The sequence below is a fragment of the Larimichthys crocea genome, chromosome XVII (genome assembly GCF_000972845.2).
Source record: "Larimichthys crocea isolate SSNF chromosome XVII, L_crocea_2.0, whole genome shotgun sequence".
In the NCBI taxonomy this organism is placed as follows: domain Eukaryota; kingdom Metazoa; phylum Chordata; class Actinopteri; family Sciaenidae; genus Larimichthys; species Larimichthys crocea.
The window spans coordinates 16,016,332-16,035,387 of NC_040027.1; the positions used below are offsets into that span (position 1 = coordinate 16,016,332).

At 42.5% G+C, this 19,056-nt stretch overlaps 1 long non-coding RNA gene across 2 annotated transcripts in view; it reads left to right on the plus strand.

Moving 5' to 3' along the window:
* The first annotated feature begins 1,912 nt into the window (after window positions 1-1,912).
* LOC109137339 (uncharacterized) overlaps window positions 1,913-19,056 on the plus strand; it is a 36,794-nt gene continuing 19,650 nt past the window's right edge. For both annotated transcript variants that reach the window (XR_002041633.2, XR_002041634.2), the window contains exons 1-2: window positions 1,913-2,146; window positions 12,063-12,232. This is a non-coding gene — a long non-coding RNA (uncharacterized LOC109137339). The remainder of the gene's footprint in view (window positions 2,147-12,062; window positions 12,233-19,056) is intronic.

Genomic DNA, 19,056 nt, shown 5'->3' on the forward strand with positions numbered 1-19,056 from the left:
CAGCCAAGTCCAGTTGACCCCAGCTCACACTTGTCAGTGGTCACCAATATTAATTTGGATTTAAGTATTTCAAATCCTCCTTTGAAACTAAATCCACTTCACTTGGGAATAAAACGCCCATCGTGAATCTACCAACCAAGTCCAGTTGCGCCAGATGTTCTCTAAGAAAGATGACCTGGACGACTGAGAACCTTCACAGAAAATACATCCTTAATTTAACCCCACATGTCAGGCCCGTAAAGACTGTACCTAATATTATTGCATTGTAATAATAATAATTATAGTTATAATAATCAATTCTTAGACCACAATAACATGTTGAATTAATGAATATGAAACAAAGACAAATTATTTGATCTTGGATGGATAAAGACTGTTGTTCCTTATCGTGGTCCAGTCTTCATTCAATTTGCACCTGGACACACACACACACACACACACACTGAATTTTTTTATTGCATTTCACAGAGAGAATAATTTCTTCTCAAAAACAATGGGACAACTTCAAGATGTGCCTTATTTTGCAGCAGTAGCAGGGTCAGTAAAGTAGACTTGTTCAGACCCCATGACATGAACGAGCCTCTGTCGTAGATCCCACACGCGCGCACATTGGATAACACATTAGGAATAACCTATCCCGGCGCCTGACGTCAGCACGCAAAGAATTACGTTCATTTCAAAGAGTGGTTTTGTTGCATGCAGCGTTGACTCTCACCTCTCTGCATTCGCAATACGTAGTTATGTCTTTTAAAGACTTAATCCGGTAGTTTTTAATCTCTCTAATGGTTCACATTTGGCACACGAGTGTCCACCGTGCGCTCCGTTACGCACAGAGACGAAGTGGTGGTGGAGGTGGGGGGGACGTCGCACCACGTAAAGCAACGTGACCCGCAGGAGCTCCGGGGAAGCATCTGCTTCTCCTGGCGCTGCTGAGGCTGCGGCAACAGCATCACACACACCGCTGCTGCGTTCCGCACTTTGATCGTGCCCATCTCTCACAAAATCGTTTCTCTTCCCCTGCGGAAACGTGTGGAAAACTACAATATTTGAAACCGTCGTTACAGTCGTTTCTCCTGCTGAACGGCTCGCCCTGTCTCGGTCTTCTTGTTGACTCAGGTGCTTCAGTCAAGCAAGGTGCAGGTTTGGAGACGAGTCGAGGTCTCTCTCTCTCTCTCTTTCATTGCCCAAAACTGACTCTCTGTCCGGTGCCATCAGGACTTCAATGTGCGAGGGTGACAGTGTGGAGGGATGGAGGTGTGTGCCGTGGATCAGGGGTGTAGGTATCTTCTATGACACATTAGTGAGAACACCCTCTGCCAGGCAGGCAGCGTGCTGCTGTGTCGAGCTGAAGCTTTTTTTTTTTTTTTTTTTTGGTGCGTTCTTTCCCTCCACCCGACAAAATCCCAATTTTTTTTGGGCTCTGCTGCAGCTGTCCCCCCCTAAAGAGGTGGTCCATAGAGGTGCCTTCCTCCACCGACGTGCAGCCAAACACAGAGGCTGCACGTCCCTCACCACGTCCGTCAAACGTTGCTATTAAGAAAGAAAAAAAAAGGATGCTGACTGCAACTAAAGACGGAGACCCGTCATTCAAGCAGAACAATGGACACCAGTTCACAATGGTCAACGCATAAGGGGTGCGAAATGTGCTTGAGTTTCGGTACACGTCGTCTACAGCAGCCGGTGTGTGTGTGAGTGTGTGTGTTAGAGAGAGAGAGAGAGAGAGAGAGAGAGAGAGAGAGAGAGAGAGAGAGAGAGAGAGAGAGAGAGAGAGAGGGGAGGGGACCAGCGACGCAGCAGCAGCTCCGCGCACACTGTCCTCCGAGCCTGGTGAGGAGATGTTGGGATGCGGGATGCTGGGAGCAAGAATCGCCTCGGCCTCGGCTCACTGAAGCAAAAGCAAAGCCGGTATTTCTTTTTTTTTTTCTTCTTCTTTTTTTTAAAAACACTTCTGTGGGTTGGATCAGCTCATTGTGCAGGTTTACTCTCAGTTGAAGTCAGTGAAGGCTCGCAACGTTTTGGGTTTCTCCCCTGGACTCCTGGCTCTCATAGTTTGGTTCCACTTGAGAGGTGATGGTAGAAACTCGCGTTAAAAACACTGAATGGACTTGAACCGGGAGATGCGGGATTTATTCAAAGTTGATGGCGTGTAAGTATGACTTTTGAATGTTTTATTAGTGGATTTATGATGTTTTTAAGCTTTAGGCTATAAAAAATGTAGATGCTTGTCCTTTTTTCTATATTATAATCTCTATATAGTATGCATATATAATAATACCAATAAGTAGTAGCAATAATAGTAACATGGGTAAGTAATTACAAAAAAAATCTAAAATAATAATCTAAATTTCTGAGGTTGACAACTTCAAATTACACTTTCAAATATAGTGAGCCCTGAAGTGATGAGTGGCAGCAGGCTGTTCCATCCCATATTAGCGGGAGCATCCATTGAGCGGTGATGAGGCGGGCTGAGTGGCCCCAGAGCTGGCGTTTATAAAGCAAACAGTTGTGTGATTGTTAGCAGAGCCTGGGAAAATGTCCCCTTGGCTGGGAGGTGGAGGGACTTGACGCCAGAGCCTCTTGTTAAGAAGACTTGTGTGCTCCCAGACAGCATTGTGATGCTAATGAGCACCAGCACGTTGTTGAACTTGATGTTGACTTTTTTTCTTTCTTTCTTTGGGGCGATTTTTTTTCTTACTCCTTTCTTTCTTTCTTTTTTTTCTTTTTTTTTTTGGACACTTGTTTGTGGGAAAATTTTCCCCGGAGCTACAGTGTGAAATTAATCAGGCCTTTTGCAGATAACTACAATAGAGAGCCATCAAATTCTTGGAAAAGTCACTTTTACTCATTTTTTTTAAGTGTTTAAGTTTATTTATTTTTTCTAAACCTGTTTTAAGAAACTTACTGGGATTATATTTAAAAATTTAGAAGGATTTACATTTTCATGGATGAGAGATTCTTTATTTCCAAACCCCAAATTAATAGATATGTCAAATTATTGCATAGCTTTTTAAAAATAACGTCATATTTTTGTATGTATAATAATGAAAATATTTTATATATTGATATAAGTATGTGATGGTGTTTTAAATTTAACTTCTCAGTAAAAAAAAAATCTAAAAGAAATATAACATTTTTTTGTAAATATTGAAAGATAGTTTCTTTCTTTCTTTCTTTCTTTCTTTCTTTCTTTCTTTCTTTCTTTCTTTCTTTCTTTCTTTCTTTCTATACTACACAGTGCAACAGGTGTAGGCCTACTGTAAACTGAGTAGCCTATCTCCTTCTATTGAATACATTTCTATTTAAAAAGCATCATTTCTCATTCCACATAAATCAAACAACACTTGCGCTGGCCCATTTTAATCCTGAAGAGATTAAAACTGTATTACGAGATTTAAATGAACTTGAGCACACACAGTTTAGCTGCAAACACAACAACTAAAGTCAGCACGATAACTAATATCATCAGATGTAACATTGGGCTGATAGATACTATATAATTATATATATTTAAATATAAGTTAAATCGTGTTTATTTCGTGATTAATATGCAAAAAGGAAACACACATTTGTCTTTGCTCGCTGCAGTCTATTTGCAGATTTATATCAGCACTCTCAGTGTGATTATTATTTCATATTTGAAATAGTTAAAAAGTCAGTAAACTGTCACTGTGTGTGAATTGCCCTGCTTCGTGTATTCTGCTGGATGAGAGATTTTGTGCAACTCCACGATCAGAATATGAAAAAAAGCTCTTTCAACGATCACACGGTTATTCAGTTTTAATTTGAAAAGGTCTTTTATTCAACTTTTTTTTTTAGATCGTAGCAGAGTTTTAGATTTAACTGAATAATCCCAAAATATTTCAGTGTTCTTTTTTTTCCACGCTCCGATTTCAGAACAGCGCCGTGAATTAATTTGATTCGTTTCAGCACCAAGGACAGAGACTTTTTTTTTACTGGAGGTGCTGATCTGGAGTCAGTTTTCTTCAGTGCGATATTTTTGAATACAGTAAAACTCAAACATTTATTTTTTTTTTTAACTAATTTCAGTCACATATTTTAGTTTTGATTTTACAAAATTAAAGAAAAAAAGATAATAATAGATACTTAACTCGATGATGTCATCCAAGCGTGAAATAATAATAATAGATACTTAACTCGATGATGTCATCCAAGCGTGAAATAACAAGCGGCAAACAAAACAACTCGGCAGATAACTTAATTACTGACCGAGTGATTTTTATTTGATTTCTTTCTTTGTTTTATTTTTTTACTTCTAGGACAAATATGAGCAAAGAACAAGAGACTAAGTGTGACACAGTGTGTGCTGCAACAGAACAGAAAGGTGTTACAGTGTAAGGTGTTCAGCTCGTGCTCACTGCACACACCTGACCCGTACTGTACTGTCTGACAGGACGTGACGCAGTCAGGGGGAGGGCGTGTTCAGATGACTTCACGTGAGGCATGAGCTGCGAGTCAATCAGTATTAATGTGCAGGACAATCATGCAGAGACACAGAGAGGAGAGACAGAAATCAAACACACACACACACACACACACACACACACACGCACACACACTAACTCACATTAGAGCAATGCAACAATCTTCTTTTTGCTTAAATTAGATACATTTTCATATTTTCATATTCTGAATATTTCTGCTTCAGAAAACTTCTGATAAATAAAAAAATATATATCAATATCAGTCTTATTTACAGTAGTTACGGCATGAAATGGAGGTTTAATAATTTGAAAAAAAAAAAAATCAAATGTCTATTTTATATTTTCAGTCACAAGGGCAGATGTCATGACGCCTCAGTAATAATGGAATCGTTGAGAGTGGGGTTTCTTATTTTGAAAAGATGTAAAGTATTTCCTGTTATCGAGAAAGACTAAAAACATTAAAAAATATAAAAATAAAAAATAGTTCCCCAGCTGTTTCCTGAAATAATTCCTCCCCATATGAGGCTTTATTTGCAGGCCTGACAGAGCTGATTAAAATTCAAATGAGAAAATATTGTAGGTCACAGACACACACACACACACACACACACACACACACACACACACACACACACACACACACACACTAATATCAAATATTGACCGACTGTAACTACAGTGAAATTATATGAGAGGGCTCTTTATTTATTTCGCACTGGAAATGAAACTTTGTGCCACCTAAAATTGAAATAAAAAGTCATAATTACGTGAAAGATTTTTAGCACGCAGTGTGAAATGTATGAGGCTCTGCTTCACGTGTGAAAAGCTGAGAGATGATCCGCGCACACATCATGGGCTGTGAGATGTGAGGCATGCAGTCATATAGACTCTCAGTCAATCACCACACTGAAAATGACTCATTAAAACGTAAATATGACGCGTTTTGTAAACTCCTTTAATCCAATAAGAAAAGACAGAATAAAACTATTTGTTTTGTTTGCATGAAAAAAAACATTATTTAGATTTTAATAATAATAATAAAATAAATCTGCATTACCCTGCCTTACCTTCAGCTCCTGTAACGTGCAGCTTGTTACCTGCCTCAGTACACGTGACTCCTGCTCTGCTTGCTCAGTGTTTCTTTATGGGGACAAACTTTCTGTCCTTATTTACACAGACAGGGTGTGGCTGAAAGACGGATAGTTTATTGTCAACAGATCCTTAAACGTGGCCAGTCGTGTGATGTATTGCCCAAGGCCTATAATCCTGTCAGGTGACTGTGCTGTTGTTGCACACTGTTGCACTCTGTACCTCCATCTAAGACAAAGCTATGATGGTTATTATTGATCTGAATATTGTTGCTATATTCACAGTTTACAGCTTTAGTGTTTAGTGATATATGGTGCACGCTACATTATATAAATTGATGTTTTCAAGTGGACCATAGAAATACTATTCAACACTTTCTTGCCCCCCTGCCCATTTGGTTTTGTCCTTATATTGAGATACAGCAACGCTTTACAGAAGCAGTGGCTGCTTATGAATTATGGTGGATAAGTTTGATAGCATGTCAGAGCCTGTAATGCGTTTTTAAGAGTCTCCCAGTGTCTTATTATACCTTATATGTCCATATCTCTGGTGCTCACCCATGTGTCTGTGCCAATGACCATGCCTAATTCTGTGGACACCGCGCGTCTCCCCGAGAAATCTGACCCGGAGGCCCCCGGGCGGACCTCCGCCTCTTGCACCCCACATCTGACACTCCTGATAGCCAGTACTCCTCACTCCGATTTTCTTTTCGCTGCGGTGTTTTTTTGACAGGTCGGAAGAATACACGTGTATACACCGATGAAGCTGTGCGTAAAATGCCCCTTTGTCCTCGCGTATATGTGCCGGCATGCCCCACATGGTCGAAGCACCATATCTGGGACTATGCTGCATGTTTGTGCTCACTTCCAGGCTGTTTAAATAGGATATATGATTTGTGCAACATTTAATAACATTTTACTGAGTCAAGTTTAAATAATCTGCTTTAATTCGCCTTTAATATCACGAATGACATCTTCTCATAACTAACTTGTGCCAACAGATCTTAGACATGTTTAGAAAGATGTCAGATATTATCCTAATGTTTATCTGTTCTTTTTTTTCCTGCAGTAAAATTTACGCAGATGCATTAACCATGTTTTGATGATTACAAAGGATTAGAAAGGCTAGTTTGTCGTGCTTCAACCTGTCAGTGTGTCACCGGCTAAATCCAAAGTACACAGTGACATCCAGTGAGGTTGGACTTGTTCCACTAGATCATGTTGTTGACATTTAGCTGGAAGCCTCTCTACTGTACGATATATGGGGCCTTTGGTAGTTTGTCATGCTTTCAAACAATTCATGGATTAATTCACTCAACACGGAAACTGTGGTCTATGGTCTGAAATGGGTCGATGTGAGCTGGCATTTAAAACAACAATAAGCTGGTTGCTTGTGAGGGGCCTGTTAGTGTGGAGACAGTGGAAGTAACATTGTCTCTCATCTCAGTTTACGAACTGTTATCACATAGGAGCTCACACTGGACACGATGGGGTCTTATTAGTAGTTAGATAAATGCTTTATTAAGAATATTGGTGGCTAGTTTTCCTTCTTTCTAATCCTGCATATGGATGACAGGAGGATGTGTCATCCTTCCCGCGCAGCTGGATGACTTCACCCTGCAGATGCTCGTCAGCTCTCAGGCTTGGAGTGGGAGGAAGTTCACCTCTGGTTTTGAGTAGAATCCATAATCATGTGAGACTGTATAAGGAGCTACTTTTTTTTTTAGTTTAGAATAACGCACTTTGTGGTCTATTGCCGAGGATGTCCATGTGGCGATGACAGGGAGTCTTTACGCGTAAAGACAACAATAAAGACAGGATATTACTTCTAACCCTCAAGCTTTGTGCATGCGCGCAGTCATGTGTGCATGTTAGAGGTGGATAGAGAGACAGAGGGAGCGTAGAAGAACGAGAGAGAGGGAGGCAGAGAGAGAGAGAGAGAGAGAGAGAGAGAGAGAGAGAGAGAGAGGCGTGCGCATGCATGCAGGCGGAATGCAATGGCTCCATGTGACCACAACACAAGCAGCTCCGGCGGCGGCGGCGGCCCCTTTAAGAGACGTGGGTTAGTTTTTCTCTTTGGTTATCTAGCTGTATGAGTTTATGTAATATCATAAAGCTAGAGAACCGAATGTATAAACTAATCCTGCAGTCGTCACGGCGGAGCGAGCCGGAACCGGGACCGATGAGGAGGTGTGTGGAGGAGGAGAAGGAGGAGGAGGAGGAGGAAGACGTGTGCGTGTGTGTGTGTTGGGGGGGTGAAGCTGACGGAGCGGATGGATGGATGCAGCCTGCACGGAGGATTGGAAGCCCGAGACATCGCACCGAGAAACGCCTCCTGGTTCTTTGGACGTATGCCGGTGCAGAGGAGAACACCGCCCCCCCTTCCTTCCTTCACCAAAAAAACCGGATTCATAACGCCAGATTTCTTTCACGGGGGGGAGTGTGGGGGGATGCATGGAGTGACAGTAGTTAGCAACCGGAGACAGGCTCCATTCATGGAGTGATGGTGATGATGATGATGATGATGATGATGAGGAGGAGGAGGAGGAGGAGGAGGAGGAGGGCGACTCTTGGCAGTGGTGCTTTCTCTTAATGGAATGGCATGTTTCACACGTTTCTTCTGCTGATTGTCTTAGTTGGATGCTGATAACCAGAACACTGGAAAAAAAAAAAGCACCTGATTGGACGACTCATGGGAGTCACGTGTTCCACCAGTAACCAGTAAGCCCCCCCACCCCTCCTCCTCCTCCTCCTCTCTCCATATCCCCTTTGGTGCTGGCCTATCTATGTAGTGATTTTGGGGAAAAGAGATAAGAGGAAAGAGAAAAGCTAACACACCTGCAGAAGGCAGGAGGAGAAAAAAAAATCCAAGTTGCTTTATTTGGTCTCTAAAAAGTTGATGGGAGGATGATGCAGTTTTTGTGGATGCAATGAAAAATAATCTCAATCTCAGGTGGTGCATTCACGCGGTTTAGTGCAGCAGCAGGTGCAGCAAAGATCAGGAGAATGAATGCAGGTCATCAAAGTAACAAAGTGTCATAAGTTATGAAGGTGGAGATGGTGCTGTGCTGCAGAAGGTGTACTTCTCTGGATTTAGCTTCACTGATGCTCTAATCTGCAGCTTTAAGCTTTGTGTCCTTTATTAACAAGTGCATTGCTCGTTCAGCTACATTTCCACACATGTGGTTTATTCCCATAGCTCACAACACACACACACACACACACATACCACCAATAAGTGTGTTTTTTTTTGGTTTGCTGGTGTACAGTAGCAGGGCCAAGCAGAGATTTTGGAGGCAGTATTAGGAGAGGGCAGGGTTGGCTGGGTCGTCCAGAGACCGGGGCTGATTTTCAGGCCTGTTTTATAATGCTGTTTGGGCTGCACATCATCTCTTCTTTTTCCACTCCATCCCGAGTCAGAGAGGAGCTCCTGTCTGGTTCCAGGACTGCCTGAGTGATAGGTTGCACTCTGAAGTGGAGCCTGTTGAATTTTAAACAAGCCAATTCTGTGTTAGCTGCTAAAGCTGTAGCTGCTGTGTGTGGTGGCTCTGCTCTGCACGGTGGAGAATGCATTGCATGTGTGTGTGTGTGTGTGAGTGTGTGTGTGTGTGTGAGTGTGTAGCAGCACAGAGCCTGGTGCTACTGTTAGTAGGCCCCAGCTTACTGCGTCACAGACCAGGGCAGGTGGAGAAGGAGCCAGCATTGGAAATATCTCTTGCTTTTTTTTTTTTCTTTTGGTGGCGACATGCTGCTGTACTGTTGTATCTCATAATACACACAGGCAGGCAGTGTGAATATGTTGCCGTGGTTGTGTTTGATGCGAAACAATAGGTTCTCCGCCGTTGTAATTATGATGATATTAATGATAATTTCAGACTATCAGCACGAGCTGTGTGGCTATACTTTTGGTAGTTTAATAGAGCGTGGCGCAGATGAATGTGTTCATCAAGGAAACACCGCAGGAGTGTCAGGACACCCATGTCTCAATTTTAATGTGACAGAACCAGTAATTGGTGAAGTCACACTGAGACAATATTTTAATACACTGTATTGTTTCAGACGGAAGCTTCTTTTTTTATTTGTAATTGTACAAATTTCAGGACTATCTGTGTGCACTATTCGCCCTTTTTTTTCTGCAGATGCACATCCCTTTCTGTCCTTTCGAGGGTTCATTTCAATGTTGAGCTAAAAAAAAAAAGCATTAATAACACGGCATATTTCCATTTGTATTTCACAATAGCGTTTTGTGCTACGACCGCACCACACGCCATGCCAAACAAGCACCACCCTCCCAGCCTCTTGCCCCGTTGCGGTAGAAATGAATGCATTGTTGAGGGGTAATAAATGGAGGATATGGGGAGAGCCCCTTTGAGATTGAAATGCAGTCTGAGAGGCAGGCTAGACGTCGGTTTTCCCACATTAATATGTGTCTGTCTGGGCCCTCTCCACCATCAGGAGGAGGCCCTCAACACCAGATGGAGCCCAGTCTAGTCTACGTCTAGTCTACCAACACCTGCCATAAGGCTGCATTACCCTTCCTATTGTCTTGCACAGTGATTTATCTATTTGTGAATAGTATTTCAAATGATTATAGTTTCTCCAGCTCTGATATATTCTGCGTGATGCCACGGCAGAGAATTTAACAAATAAAAAACAACCCCCGAAAAAAAAAAAAGTATGATTAGAGAGAACAGGGTTGAAAATGATGCGGAAGGAATGAGATGAGAAGATGAGAGAGCAGGAGAGGAGATGTGTTTATGGATGCATGCCGTGCATTTCTAACCAACCTGTCATGTCTGTAGCCTTTCCAGCTGAGGCGTAGATATGTCATATGCCCCCCCCCCCCCCCCCTCCATCTCTATCTCTCTCTCTTTCTTCCCCACTCTCTCTGTCTCTGCACTGTATTGATAACGTTGAATATTTTCATGTTGTTGTGCCTGGTTGTTGCATGAGGGCATGTGGTGTTGGAACAAAGCAGTCGTCCTACACACACACACACACACACACACACACACACACACACACACACACACACACACACACACACACACACACAACAGAGCCATTGTTTTAGTTTTACAGCCAAGCTGCATTTCCAAGCAGCACCATCCTATAGATGTTATCTGGCTTGTGTCACGCTAGGCCACTAGATTGCAGAGCTGCTTGTACGAGTGTGTGTCTTTGCTACATGTTCTTCTCTGCGTGTGTTTACGTGTGTGTGTGTGTGCCACCGCACGCTGTTGCTGCAACTTCAGTGCCTCATTTTCCGTCTCTGCAGAGTACAATAAACATGACAGCGTACTGTCGATTACAGAATAGGTCTTTCTTCTCTTTACTGTGTGAGATCAGTTTTGTATTTTTTTACTCGACCACAAGACTGTAATTCAACGTCGTTGTGTGAGATTTGAATTTTGTATTATTCTGTAATATTTGCCTTTATGTAGAAAACTACTGGATTTCTGCTTCATGGTGATTCCTGGAAAGTGTTTTCCCACGCTCGTCTTCATTTTGCAATGTTTGGAGAATGCATTGTGAGCATCGTGGGCGCCATTGAAAGTAAACGTTGATGGATTTGACAAAAGAGAAAACAGCTTTTTAAAAATTTTAATATAAGTTATACCCACTTGACCTATTGTTTTTTTTTTATCATTATATTATTATTGTTGCTTTTATTACGCTTTGATTCACATCTGAAACAATTTACGTTTCATGGTCTATTTGATTCCATATCATCAAAATCCATATTCCAGCGTTATCAATTTTCTATTATCATTTTACCTTGAATTGCAGTGGCCTATATAAACCTTTTTCGCTGAACTTATGAATTCTGGGTTTGGTAGCCTAGCAACAGCCTCTGACCCATGCGAGTGAAAGAGAAAAAAAAAAAAAATTGAAAGGCTGACATGCAGGCTTTAAACCCGCAAAGGACATCAGGTTTCAGCGGATGTAATCTTTCAGTATTTTGTGTAATCGCTTGTGAAGTGTGTTTACGTGCGCGTGTGTGTCTGTGTGTGTGTGTGTGTGTGTGTGTGCGTGTGTTGGAGAAATTGGTATTGTCATGCATCTCCGACTGACAGTTGAAATAGGAAATATAAGAAACTTTCCACACATAAATCGAACAATATAACACAAATTTCCAATATTACAATCAGCATTAACGTGTCGTCATTAATTACAGTAAATGAACCTGTTTGGTGTTGACTCTTTTCCTTCTCCAGTTTAATTTATTCTCTTATTTTTGTCCAGATAATATGAGAATCTGAGGGTGAATGAGGATTTGACACCTTGAATTCAGAATTTTATATTTAATCTTATTTTATCTTCAGGTCAAACTATCCAAAATCTTTGCAGAATTATTAATAATGGTAGAATTTTAAAGGTATCAAACCTCTTAGAAGAATTTCAAAATGTTTAATATAGTCGACCGTGTGAAAGAGAGAATAAAGGTGGATGACACACGCTGGCGAGTGAGGTTATGACCTGCTGCAGGACTTGAACCTCTCTCTCAACTTCATGCTTTATGTCTTTGCAGGAATCTGTGGAGTGCAGACAGACTCTCAGTCACATAGAAATACTCTGCAGGCCTGTGTCTGAACCTGCAGGCCATCAGGTCAGCAGAGACACACACAAACACACACCACCTCCTGCTCTTGAGGATCACAGACCGGGTCATGGCAAAGCTTCATCGCTCCAAAGTTACAGGTGAGACTTCGAAATAATCTTTCACTCACACTTACTATACCAGTGACTTGCAAAACACACTTGAACTTGAACTACTTACACACTACTTTCATGTAATTACTCTTGAACCGGTGAACCTGTTTGCCTCGAGGCCTTGTGTTTTCACAAGTGTGCTTTAAAAAGTCCTAATTTCATCTCCTCGCCAAAGAAACGGCGAGGTGGACGTGCCTCTCATTCCTTATGTGCGCACTTCCCTCGCTCGCCTTCGTCGGCCTCTCGCTCGCCTCTTGCCCCCTTCTTTATAACGTCTGATCCAATTTGTTAGATTCTTCGGTTTTGGCAGATAAGACGCAGGGAGGCCACTTGTGTAATCTATATTTTAATTCCTTTGTCCATGCTTTTATCCCTTTAAGGATACATAGGGGGAGTGGGGGGGTGCTTGGCCTGGTGTGTGTGCAAGGTGTGCTCATGTGGAAAGACTGCCAGGGTGGCTAAGTCCCTCACGCCTCTAATTCCCTCCCTCCTCCCTGTACTCCCCCTCACAAAACTACTTACTTTTCTGTCCTCTACTCTCTGTCTGGGCCTTGTAGCCCCATCCACTTATACACCCACAGAAAAGCATCTGTCTTTCTGTTACTTTCTGTATTTTTAAGAAAAAAGCCCCAAGTTGCACCTAAATATTTCTGTGAACGCACTTACTTTTTGTCCCAACGCGTGAAAGTTTTTGACTCAGTCGTAAAGCAGCACTATTATTATTATTTTTCCTTACAGGATAACCAACTCACGCTGTATATATGCTGTCATAAAGTAGTATACGCACAGACCCAGCTGTCATAGTTACTTTACTAAAGAGCTGGCAAAACCTTACAGGCTGCAAGTTTTTCTAACAGCGTATAATGCTGAAGATGATGGAAGGCTGAAACTAGAACTAGGTGACTCACTCACTTCCCTTCTCTCAGTGTTGAGTGACACGACTAAAGATTACCTTTTCGCTTTCCTAACAGCTGCTATAGCAGGCTATCGAAGGCCCGAGAATGCCGCTCAGCTCGTGCACGTTCAAACCTCCTGCGGAGAACAAAGTAGACGGTGTGATGGAGGGAGTGTTGGAAAAGGGAGGAGAGGGAGATGAAGCCCCATCCGCGGAGATTGAGGTCCGTCATCGGGGGAGAAACAGAAGAAGTGATAGGGTTAGGGTTTTTTTTTTTTTTTATTATTTCCCTCCAGGGTTAGATGAGCGTTCTGTGACATTGGCCTAGTTCTATATCAGCATGCCCCCCCCAGAGAAAGAGTTGCGTTTGAGAATCAGACAAGGGAAGATCAGAGGAGATTTCACAGCCTGTGGCTATCCTCCTCCATAGCGTTCGACCACCTCTTAAACCTCTTTCGCTTTGCTTCAACTCGATAAGGGCTGCCGGCCTACTTAGTCAATATCATATCCACAAACTAGATAAATCGATGCAAACAAGCTTTGGCTGGACATGGGCTTTAGAAGTGGAGGCATAGCTACAGGCTAAATTTGACGCAGAGACACATCAATCCAGAAGTGACACTCTTCACATCCTCTTTGTATTCATAACAGCAATTAAGAGCGAGCACGCATGGGTCTGCCTTGTTCTTACCCTTACAGGACCCGTGTTACAATATGTGCATTTGTTACAACTGCTCGTATAGGAAGTGCGGGCCGGAGGATGTGTGATTTCACACATAGCAGTGTTGCTTCCACAGCCGAGCACTCTCATGTATATGGAAAGACTTGAAGAGAGGGAAGCAGTAATCCGCTCATTTACAGTACCTCAGATCCAGTCTGCCATCTCTCACTCTCTTATGCTCTCATATTCTCTCAAACACACAAACACACATACCTCAGTGTACCGTATCTCCTCCCCTACACCCCCCCACACAGTCCCCCCCTCCACCCTCCATCCTTTTCCATCCCCATTCGGGCTCATCTTGCCATCACCTCTTCAGCTCCGCCACCCCAGAGAAACCAATTCAGACTGCTGCTCCACACCGTCATGGCATGTTGGCCAAGGGAGATGGAGTCCTTTCAGGTTCTAGGCTACAACCTCCCTCCCTGCCTCCCTCCCCACCCGTCGCTGCCCCCCCTCGCCGCTCCTCAACATTTCCTCAACACGCCTGGTGTATCAGCAGGGTAGCTAGACAGCACGATAGGACTGCTCCTGAGAATCTGTTGGAGTTATTCTGCACGTTATGTGACCTTTTAAAGTTTCTCTAAAATTGCATGTGGGTGTGTGTGTGTGTGTGTGTGCGGTTTTTTGGTGATTCAAACTCTGAGCCTGCATTTGCATGGTTACGCTGTCAGATTAGCGAGAGTGTCTGAAAGAAAATGAAGCCTGCATTATGTGTTTAAGCAGACTGATTGTGAGGTTTATCAGTAATGGGTTATCGTTAATGGCAAAACGAAACACCCACCGCCCACCCACGGCTTCTTAAAGTTGCCAATCTGCCCTTTTAACACCCCGCTGTTTGCTGGCTCTCTAGATTTGTATACATAAACTGCACTGCTTGGCTGTTCTTAAAAGTTGATTTGAATTATACCCCCTACATTATGCGGCTTGATAGGGAATAAATCTCTTCAAATGAATACACTGGATGGAGGGAGGTGGTGAATGTTTGACTGTGTGTGTGTGTGCGTGTGTGTGTAGGGGGTGTGTGTGTGTAGGCTGAGTGTAGAGTGGTGGCGTATGTTAACATAAATTAAAGCCTATGTGCAGAGGTGCTCGGAGGAGAGAGGAGAAAATGTGAGAAACACTGAAGCTGGAAGTAAAGAAGTGTGAGAAATGAGGCAGGAGCTCTGATCGTCGGCACAAACGTACATGAGCTAATTTAGCTACTTATTTTGCTTTGGCATTAGTCGCTTTATTTCATTAGTCAGTTGGCTGTGTTGTTCTTCTTTACCTCCTTAAAGCTCAGAGGCCTCTGGCATCTCAATGCGCACTGGCTGAATGGGGAGGGTGGCCGTATTAAAGATTGGTGGTGGCTGCGATGGTGGGGTGCAGCAGGGTGACGAACAGAGCGCAGAAGGGAGGGACGGGGGTCCGCTGAAAGGCAGCAGGCTGCGGAGTGAATGGGAAAAGAGAGGAGGGGGGGGCATAAGCGGTGGAGGCAGGTTGGGGCGGGGGTGGATGGGTGGGGGCCCTCCATTGGTTCAATGCAACGGCCGGAGCAGCTGTGAAAAGAGGTCTCCCCTTTTTCCCACGCCCAGTACGACGCAGAAACCCTGCTTCAGCCTGCCAGGGTCAAGTCACATTTCTAATATATACACTGGGCCTGTGGACTAGCACAATGCATACGCACAGCTCATTTATTTTATGTATGCACACAGACACAGACACACACTTGTATGCACACAGCGAGTAGACAGCCTCTCAGACGGAGACAGAGGTGGGGGCCGCTGCAGAAAGAGAGAGAGAGAGAGAGAGAGAGAGGGGGTATTAGAGTATTATGACACTGATTTCTATCCCGTTGGCACCATTGTTTCGTCTTGGAAGCTGCAAATTAACAAGCTGCAAGTGACATGCACAAACACACACAAGCACATGCAGATTTTTCACCACTACACCTGCTAGTTTGAGTTCAGTTTCAGTTTTAGTTTGTGGGGAAAAATGTCAACAACAAAAAAACAAACAAGAAAAATATTAATACATTTGTTTTTGTTTTTTTTAAATAATAAAAAAAATCCTGGTACAGATTTTCCATTACGGCGTTCATGGATATCCCAGAGTCCTCTTCATATGTTGGACATATATATCATATATATTTGTGGCTGGCTTCACTGTATGCACCCATAACTGTGTCATCCACCCACCCTCCTGCCGTCACCACCGCCACTGCTGCTGCGTCTCACCCCTTTTCTTCTCCTCGCGCATTTACGTCTCAGCCGCCATTTACAAACTATAATCATATTCCAGGGAGGGGGATGTAAACGCTTTGTCCTGACAGACCCCCACCCCGTCCCCCACCACCACCACCACCACCACCACCCAGTGCCAGATGCCCTGCTGTATTGTGTGGGTGCTGGGGGGCAGACAGACAGACAGCCCCCTTCTTCTGTCTGTCTCTCTCTCTCTCTCTCTCTGCAACCAGTGATTTCACCCTACTTGTCTGTCTGTCTGTCAGAGACCTTGACAGGAAACTTGAGTTGTGGGAAGGAAAGCGTTCAGGATGGAAGGGGGAGGTGGAGGGTGGTAGAGGTTCAAGAGGGTTGAGGGTTTTTTGTTTTGTTTTTTTAGGGGGAGATTTGGGGGTTTGGAAAGTGAGTCCTGGCGAGGTCAGCGAATGGCTTGAGCATGAAGCAAGTTGAGTTTTTGTTTTTTTTTTGAGGGAGGGAGAGAGGCTCTCCTAGCAACCCAAAGAGAAGTCAGTGAGCAACTCAGTCATTCAAACTCGTTGGTTTGCCACACAAAACCTTGCAGCAGAAGTATGAAGAAGAAAAGACAAGAGAAACAAACAAAAGCGCCCGTATATAGATTTCATCAACGCTTCCACGATTGGCGGCAGATGTTGTGAAGTCATGGCAGTTTGAGCCGATGTAGCCCAACAATTGCAGCAGACGGCGTAATGCATGGTGTGATATTAGATAATCCAGGAATTACACATAAGAGTGGGAATTCAGTGCTCTCCTTGAATGAGTTCACGTCTTTGTGAAGTTACATGATCGAGCATCGCTTCTGTCCTCAAAGTGAAGATATTATTTCCTTTTGTATTTTTATATATATATATATATATATATTATATATATAATATAATATATATATATATATATATAGATATATATATATTTTTTTTTTTTTTTTTGTTTTTTTTTAGACGTAGGAGGTGAGGGAAATTTTAGTTCAAACACTCCAGGCTCACTTCTGGACTTGTTCCAGTTACTTTCTGTAAATGTTTCATTATAAGAATAAATCTTACAGTCAAGCTGTACTGCAATAGCTCTGTAAGATAGACTTTTCTTCTCTTGGAAACAATTAGTAAGTTTTGTTCGTAGCATAGGTGGCATCAGACAACGTTTTGATATATATAAAAACAATATGGTTTCTCCACAAAAAAGTTCAATAACTTCATTAAAAATTAAAATGAAAATCCCAATATTATATGTTCATTTCAAAATTAAAGTTTCCTTCCTCACTGATCAGTCCATCCTCAGTTTTCACATCACAGCTTTGTAAGTTATATATAAGACAAATTGATCGATTGCCTTGCCAACTATTTGAAATGTCACAAGTCCTGCTCGTATGTGCACGTGTGAAAGTCAGATTTAAGTTGAACACAGACAAACTTTTCCCCGTTCAGCAGATCAATATGAAAACATCTTTCTTGAGTCAAACTCTGACCATCCATCAGTCTGCACAGCGAGGGTCAAACAGGTGAAGTCACAATGAGCAAAACACACTTCTGAGTGGAAGGGAACTTTGCAAGACGTGACCTGACACTCTGTCTGAACATATATATATATTTTATAACTGTCATGATCACCAGCCAAAAAACCTTTAGGCCAACATTAGCATCTAACATTAGTGGAAATGTTCTGGCCTCATGTCAGTCTAAAATATGAACTTTTTCAGGAATGAAGATGATTTTCGTCTGACAGCAGTAATGTGTATTTTACAGCTCCCTGGCAAACACAGACAACATGCGCATCCTTTTTCAACTGGCAAACATTTACCAGGACACAGACTTTGTCACTCATCCTCTCTCTATTTGGACTCCTGTCTTTGTATTTATTCCACCTTTTTTTTGCTCTTTCCGTCTCTTGCTTTAACAGTTCTCCTTCTTTCTCTCTCTCTCTCTCTCTGGTTGTGTGAAGAGGTGATAGTATTGGGAGACAATGGGAAAGACTCACTTAATTAGCTGGACGAGAAGATGCATTGTGGCAATTACTGAGCACAAAGGGAGGGGAAGGTATGGCTCTGTAATGTGCTGCTGTGTGTATTTGCCTGGTTGTTGTAGCCTGGAGTGCAGGCAGGCCTTTATAGGGGGAGTGAAAGCAGTAACAATGGAAGACAGGATGTACCCCACATGTAGAGCCATTTCCAGTCCTTTTACAAACAGGGACAATGGCCGCTAGAGTCTCCTAATGGCTGGAAATGCAGAAACCGTATTCCCTCTACATGGATGGATTATGCGGCCTAAAATTTACAACTATGGTGGCTTTGTGCAAACTAACTTTCCAGGTGTACTTCGTTGTATAGTTTTGTTGTGGATATTTTGGTACCACCTTCTAATAGATTACCTAATAAACAACAACTCGCAATTGTTTTCATTATTATTCCACCTGTAGATTTTCTATTAGTTTAGCAACCATCTCCAGGTGCAGCAAGCTTTTAAAACCTCAGCATGTTGAAGCATGTGTGTGTGTGTAGAGCTGTAATACTCAGTAGTTTGGAGTTTAGAGGGTGGAGTGAAGCAAAAGTGCCAGTGATGGATTAAATAGTGCGTTACAGGGTTCTTGCTTAAAAAAAAACACCTGGAAACAGCTGGTGGTGAAATCTGCCAGTGAGAGTTACTTTAGTTAATTTAATGTGTGTCAACTAAAGACTCATTGTTTCGACACTTAATGAGAATTTCAAGTGATAAATTTGCTATTTTTATCATGAAAATGTGACGTGCAAGATTGGAAATTTCATAGGTGAAGTAATGGGACCTTGAATGGGACAGAGCTAAGTAAGTAGTTGATCTATTATCACAGAGGACTAAGAAAATTCAAGAAATATTTATATTTAAGAAGCTTTTTAGGATGCTAAATCATTATTACGACAATTATCGCCAAAGACAAAATTGTGGACAATTTATTTTCGACTTCGAGTCAATTAATGGGCTAATTT